General features: G+C 50.3%; 1 long non-coding RNA gene across 1 annotated transcript; it reads right to left on the reverse strand.

Moving 5' to 3' along the window:
- Positions 1-6,225: 6,225 nt before the first annotated feature.
- LOC112846514 (uncharacterized) lies at positions 6,226-7,007 on the reverse strand. Its single transcript, XR_003219580.1, has 2 exons — positions 6,784-7,007; positions 6,226-6,304 (listed from the first exon to the last, which is right to left on the reverse strand). It is a non-coding gene; the product is annotated as an uncharacterized LOC112846514 (long non-coding RNA).
- Between the last annotated feature and the right edge of the window lie 738 nt (positions 7,008-7,745).

Raw genomic sequence — 7,745 nt, forward strand, 5'->3', positions numbered from 1 at the left:
GAGAACGGGTGAGCCCTCTGATTAGCTGCTGGCCCCTTGGGGAATCATGCTCCTCCCATGCAGGTAACGCATGCCCTGGACGGAGGACTTTTTAACAGCCGCCCCCAGATTTCCTGTGGAAATCTGTTGAGCTCCGGTGGCCATCGAGCAATGATCATTCATTAGTCTGGTATCGCAGGAAGACGAACAAGCCGTGTGAGAGGGCGGGTGTATGCACGCCCTCTCACTTCCACCTTCACAGTTCTGACCCGACCATCTGGTCCTGGGTAGGTCTCTGTGATCCGTCCTGTAGGCCACAGTGAGCGAGGAAGCTGGGGATCTGCAATCATAACGGCTTCACCCACAAGAATGTCTGGACTCTCGAACTGCCACTTCTGTCTGGTCTGCAGGCTTGGAAGATAATATTTAATGAAATGCTTCCAGAAGTGTTCGGCTAAGACTTGGCTGTGGCGCCATCTCCGTTTACTCAATATCTCCGATTCAGGGTAGACAACCTGGGGGAGAGATGCATCTGGCCGCCCCATCAACAGGGTATTTGGAGTAACAGGATCTACATCAGCTACATCTGAGGAAACATAGCCCAGGGGCTTTGAATTCAGAATACCCTCAACTTCAGCGAGGAGGGTCTGCAGCACCTCCTCAGTTACAGTCTGTGCCCCTAAGGTTGTCTGTAGAGCCTGCTTCAAGGAGCGGATCTCTCTCTCCCAGCAACCGCCAAAGTGGGGGGAATTTGGTGGGTTGAAATGGAATCTCACCTGCTGAGCGGCTAGGTGTGTCTGCAGTTCAGGCTGTAAAGCGTCGAAGACCTGCTTCAGCTCCCTCTCCCCACCTCTGAAGTTCGTTCCTTGGTCAGAAAGCAGTTCAAACGGCTTCCCCTTGCGTGCTACGAATCGCCGGAATGCCATTAGGAATGAATCTGTACCAATGGTGGGCAGGAGGTCAAGGTGGACAGCTCTAGTGGTGAGGCATTTGAAAATGATGCCCCATCGTTTCTCATGTCTTCGGCCCACTTGAATAGTATATGGACCAAAACAGTCCACACCTGTTGAATAAAAGGGGGGCTGATGAAGTCGGAGCCTCGAAGGAGGCAAGTCCGCCATCTTAGGTGCCTCTGGCTTGCCTCTCCATTTCCTGCAATCCAGACAGCCTCGCTGGTGCCGCTTTACTGCTTCTCTCCCTCGTAGTATCCAGTAGCGCCTCCTAGCTTCTGCAAAAACTCTCTCTGTTCCAGGATGGCATAAGGCTTCATCTGTGTCTTTGATAATTAACTGAGTGATCCTATGTTTAGGATCAAGCACGATAGGGTGGATGGTGAATTGGTCCTGGTAAGGACTGTGGCGAAGACGTCCCCCTACACGAATGAGTCCTTTATTTGAATCCAACTCGGGAGCCAGAGCGAGCAGACGGCTGGATCTTGGGAGTTGCTTGCCCTCTTTTAAGTGGACCAACTCAGAGGGGAAACACTCTCGCTGCACTTGTTGCAGCAGCATGGTTTCTGCTCTTTGATAGTCCTGCGCGGTCGGAGGGGCATCTGCTGGCCCACGCAGAACTTGCGCTGTAGCCTTAAGGAGGTCCTTAAATGTCTGAAATTGATCGGCTTCGGGTAAGGGTGGGCTGCATGGTGTGATGATGTGTAGACAGGTGAATGGCCTCCGTAGTTCCTCATCATTCACAGGTAGGAGGCGTGGTTTCTCGGGCCACCGATCTGGAGGCTCATGGAGGAATGGAGGACCTCGGCACCATCGGCTCAACTCACTTAAGTCTGACAGATGCCTTCCCCGTGTAATGTCATCAGCGGGTTGTTGGCTGAGTCAACATATCTCCAGGCTGCCCGGTCGGTCAGCTCCTGTATCTCTGCTACGCGTGTCCCGACGAAAACTTTGAATCGACACGTGTCTGACTGTAGCCATGTTAGTACTGTGGTAGAGTCGGTCCATAGAGTGACATGGCGAAGCGAGACCGTTAGTTCAGTAGTGAGCACCTGTGCCAGCTGTGCCCCTGTTAATGCTGCACATAATTCCAAGCGGGGTATGGTCTGTTGCTTCCGGGGTGCTACTCTGGAACGTGCTGTCAGGAAGGCAACTTCCACAGTGCCACTTGCATCCGCACTCCTCAAGTAACCCACTGATCCATAGGCCTGTTCAGAGGCATCACAGAATATGTGGATATCACGTTGGCAGGTGCTCGAATCAATGCTGGAGCTGGTGTAGCAACGAGCTAGAGAGATGATTTGCAGCTGGGGCAGTTCCTGCTCCCACTCATCCCAGACCTGGAGAAGGTCCTTAGGAAGGTTGGGGTCATCCCAGTCAGTCCGTGAAGCCCACATCTGCTGAACGATAATCTTAGCTCTTGTGGTGTATGGCACAATGTAGCCCAGTGGGTCGTACTGACTCGCTAACACCTTGTAGACTGTGCGCAGGGTCACTTGAGGATGGTCAACAGTGCGGAGCTTGTAGTACAGCCTGTCTGATGAGCAGTGCCAATGGAGCCCCAGTGCAGCTTCTTTCTGATCAGGTTTGCCATGTGTGATCCAGAGCTCAGCGCTGTCTGATCGAAGCTCTGGCGGGAGGTGGCTGATGATTGAGGGCTGGTTACTGGCCCATTGTCTTAACTCAAAACCTCCATCAGCCAGAAGCTTCTGTAGTTTGTCCACAAGCACTTTAGCTTCTACCTCTGTCGCCGAGCTCCGGAGGCAGTTGTCGACATAGAATGACTGCATCACAGTCTCACGGACGTCTTCCTCGGGGTTGCTGTGATCCAGCACGTGCTTTTGTAGGGCAAAGATGGCGCAGCATGGGCTACATGTGGTGCCGAACGGGAGTACTCTCCACTCGTAGACAGAAGGGGGGTCGTCACGTTTACAGTCTCGCCAGAGGAATCGGAGGAGTGGCTGGTCTTCTTTTAATAGTCGGACTTGATGGAACATCCCACGGATGTCGCTGCTGAAGGCGATGGGGTGTTGTCGAAACCTCAAAAGCACTGCCAGGAGGGTTGGCCCCAAAGTAGGTCCAGGGAGGAGGTGGTCATTGAGACTCTGCCCTGGAACTGGAATGAGCAATTGAACACAACTCGATTCTTGCCATTATGCTGCACCATGTGGTGTGGAATATACCAGCTAGCAGGAGTGTTGTCAGCTCCAGGCTCAAGCTTGACAACGAAACCTTCCCGCTGCAGTCTCTGAATCTCAGTTGTGTAGCAAAGGACCTTCTCTGGTGACTTTAACAACCTTCGCTCTGTGCTGCGGAGCAGAGGGAGCATTGCCTCCTTAGGCGCAGACAGGGTAGGCATATCAGGAGATCGTAGGAGTGGTGTTGCATACCGTTGAACTCCCCCGATCTCTACTCTCTCCGTTTTAGTCTCGAGAAGTTTGATGGCGTCTTGGTCTTGTCGTGACCTAATGGCGACTTTGGCACTGCGCCAGGGTAGCACATCCATTTGCCATAGTCTTTCAACATCTCGAAGCAAATCCACACCTGGGGACTGACAGGTGGTGAAATAGCACTGTTGCTCTCTCAATTGCTGCACTACACCTTGAGTTGGCCCTTGTAAAGTCCAGCCCAAGCGTGTCCTGACAGCTGCAGGCCCACCTGGGGGCCGAGTCGGACTGGCTCCACTGGGGTGACCAGATGCGGGTGGTCTGATCCTATTAGCAACACTGGTTGGCGTTGTCAATTTCTTGCAGCGCCAGACCTCTGAGATGATGATATTTCCGCTTAAGGGCATCCACTGGGTGAGTGTGCTCTGCTAGCCCAAGTGTCTTGGCTGTGAAAGCGTGGTTGATTTTGAAAGTCCGTCTCGGCTGGGAAGCAGGAGAAATGCTGAAGGAGACAGCCTCCCCTTGGAGGACATGGAGATCTTGTCTAACGGTTCTCAGTGGCAATTCTTCGGGCTGCCCCTTTAACCCTAACTGCTGCGCAGCGGTGCTGAGAAGGATGGTCCGCTCAGACCCGTCGTCCAAGACAGCATAAGTTTCTAGGACTCGATCGCCATTCCTCAGTAAAACCTTGCTGATTTTCAGTAGGACTTTACATCCTCCTAGTGGTTTGTCAATGTACAACACTTCCTCTCCCACTCGTGCAGCACCTGAGTCTGTTGTTGCAGAAGAGGCCTGTAAGGCTCGCACATTGTTGGCGGACCTGTCATTGAGGTCGTGGAGGACAAGGAGATGTCGTTGGTTGCATGTCTTACAGCGCATCTTTAGATCGCATTCTGCAGCATGGTGGGTCCTCCCACAGCGCCAGCACCGGTTGTTACTCTTGATCCAGTGCTGTCTCTGTGCTTTGTGTAGCTGTCTGAAATTGGAGCAGTTGTTTAAAGAGTGATCAGCACTGTTGCAATAAGGACAATACTTCTTCCCCTTATGTTTGGCTGTTGCTGCTGCTGGAGGGGCACCAGATTCTTGGGGCTCCGTGTTCAACAGTATGGTGGTTGTCTTACCGGTGAACTTCCTCCTTTCCTCTCCTCTTGGAAACGCTGCTCTCTTCGAGCTGAACCGTGCCGTGTCGACTTGCACCTGCAGCTCATATTCAAGCCAATCTGAGAAGTCAGTCAGTGTAGGAATGGGAATGTCTTGAGGATGAATATATCGACGGAAGCTGGACCTCAAATCATGCGGCAGTTTTTCAAGCAACCTTGACACGTGGGACCCACATTCCAGCTCGACAATTCCTTTCCTTCCTAATTGTGCAAGCATGCTGACCAGGGAGCGTACCTTTAGTGCAAACGTCCTGAAGGTCTTGGTATCTCCTGACATAACAGGTGCCCCGTCCATTAACTCTGCAATACGCTGGAGTGCCAGTTGATGCGGCTGTCCATATTCCTGGTTTAGGGCATCCATTGTGCTGGTGTAAGGGTGCCTGGAATGGCTATAGGAGTCAGCAATAAGCAGGGCCTCCTCTAGCTTAAGATGATCTACCAGTATCTGGAACTTGAACCGTTCTGTTGCGTCTGCTGGGAGGATATTTTCCAATGCGATCCTCAGCCTTGCAAACTCTCGTGGGTTTGGGTGTACGAAATCTGGGATTGTAGGTGCTGGCCCCCTATAGTAGCGCTCCTGACCCCCCACCGGGCTCGGCTGCCGGGATCTAGAGTATGAATAGTACTCTGAATGCGCGGGTCTTGGAGGGGGCTGGTAATGCGACCCGTAATCACGATGGGGGCCATCCCCACCTCCCGCTGGCTGCTCTGGGCAACGGTAATAATCCCTGTCCAAACTGCGAGGGTGACCCAACGATGCTACATGCTGTTTTCTCTCTGACAAGGTGAAACCCTCAGGTGAGTAATCACAACTTCTTTGTCGAGAGTGCTGGGTGTCCGATACTGCTGCTGCCATCCTCTCCGAAGGACGGGTAAGGTGTCTGGAGTGAACAGCGTACCTTTCAGGAGAATGCCGGCGTGTTACTGTATGTTCTAAAGGGTGCTGCCAACCTGAATCTGGCTGCCTAACAGGTTCCCGCAGAGCCCCCTCGTATGGCATTGTCATATTAAGTCCTGGGAGGATGTGTCCCTTAACTCCTCGGGTTGAAGCTGCATGCAGTTTCTTGCCACCATCAGACTCCGATCCACTGTGATGGCCTGGAATGCCTGGCCGATCCAGCTTATCAGACTGGTCCTCCTGCTCTAACTGTTGAGGAGGTCGTGGGTCATACGCACTCTGCAACTGAGTAATAACACTGCTGAGATGGTTGAGTTGCTCACGTAACTGCTCTGTCTCAGTTGTAGCCTGGGGGGGGAGCTGGCCCATTCTCTGGTCACTTTTTTTAGCCAGCTCTGCATTCTGCAGTCGCAACTGGTCCAACGCCTCCAGCAAAGCTTCCTGCTCGCTTCTCAATCTTTTATTCTCCTGCTGCAACATCTCGGTGTCCTCTTCCCATCGATCTCTGATGTCCCATCCAGACTGGAAACTATCCTGAGTGACAGGAGATTCAGATCGAGGAGATCCATGAGCCCCGTCGGGCTCCTCCTCGTCTCTCAGACGTGGCGGGGGAGTGTGAGCTGATCTGGGAAGTGATGATCTACTCCGGGGGAGATAGTCACTTAAGTCATATTCTCTAAGATGGGCAGGACGAGCCTGATGTCTCCTGGCGCGCTGTTCTTCCATGCTTTTATTACAGGGATCAGATCCGGCTCGAAGGACCACTTATTATAGCGGACGCCCTGGACCACTATCTCTGAGACGTGATTCGGTACTGTTCCCTGGTAATAACGTCCGGTCAGAGACAGAAATGATGTCAGAGTGGAAGAACTTTATTTGCCACGAGCCCACATCGAACACACACTCTCGCTGGCAAGTAAGGATGTGGTTCTGTAATTAATACAAATAAGAAATAACATAAACATCTCTCTTGCTTGTCTATCATTTCTCATACCTCCGTATTACAGAGAACAACATACCAGATTACAAAAGGGCAGATCCCGATACCAGAAACAGAGCTTAGAGTAATAACATAACAGGATAGCATAAACACAGAATCATAATCAATTTAGGCCAATTCTTTCATTTGTGGGTCAACACCACCCTCTAGTGGACACAATCACTCAGTCAAAGGCCGCCATGTGTATGCGGCTTTATAAACAAGATCTGATTCGTATGCTAACTTAGTAACTCCATCAGGTAAAATCTTTGGGAACATTAACTCCCCACAATAACTGAAACAACTTAGAAACGAGGAATATCCTGTGGAGCCAGGCTACTACTTACTTATTCCTACAGCAATAGTAACAGATGTCTACATTGGTACATTAACAGTAACAGAAATAACATACATTCCCAACGTGACTTACTGGTTCTATGAACGCACTCTTGCCCGCCTTAGTCCGATTCAACTCAAGTCCACAACTTGCCTGCAGCAGCGTTACTCTCCGACTACACTTTTAATTGCCACAGCAAGGAGAGAACGGGTGAGCCCTCTGATTGGCTGCTGGCCCCTGGGGGAATCATGCTCCTCCCATGCAGGTAACGCATGCCCTGGACGGAGGACTTTTTAACATTTGTATTGGACACCACACGCCCACTGACTATCGTGTATATTGTTTTTCTTTAAATTAAGCTTAAAGACATGCTGTTCATGAATAGTGCCAGTAAAAAGTAAGAGAAGCTGTGAATGCTGATTATTTTGAGGAGGTTCATATCTATTGAATAGAAGAGTTACAACACATTAAAAGGATAACAACCTCAACACTCAAAATAGATGCTTGGACCCAGAAATAGGGTTGGTTAGTCATGACTTAACAAGTGGATTTCCTTTAGCATACATTAAAACTACCTTTAATCAACGTAGAATCAATCAATCTGAGACTGATTATTTACACTGTGTGTGATTCAGGGACAGCATATTTAAAACCTCATGAAGTACAGTGTATCCTAGTGAATAACGTTATAGACCACAGCAAGGTTTCTAAAGACGTGGCCAGTAATTTTATTTAAATAAGCCTAAATGCAGTCCATTCTATTACATTCAATTCCTCTAATGAGCACTCAGCGGTAAAAGGTTAAATAAGAGGTGAGGGAGCATTTACTCAGTAGTAAACAAGTAATTAATCATCCACCTCCCTACAGGTCCTCATATCTGTATAAACTGCAGGAAAGGATGCCCATTTTCGTTATTTTCCAGTGTTGAGAACATCGCCCACGCACCACATGAGATTTTATAGTATTGGGTCTAATTCAACCAATCATCCTTCATCTGAGCTTCCCAGCTGGTAAGACCAATGGGAAAACAGCATCCCCTGCTTTTACCATGCAA

This window comes from Oreochromis niloticus, linkage group LG1 (assembly GCF_001858045.2).
Source record: "Oreochromis niloticus isolate F11D_XX linkage group LG1, O_niloticus_UMD_NMBU, whole genome shotgun sequence".
NCBI classification, from domain to species: Eukaryota; Metazoa; Chordata; class Actinopteri; order Cichliformes; family Cichlidae; genus Oreochromis; species Oreochromis niloticus.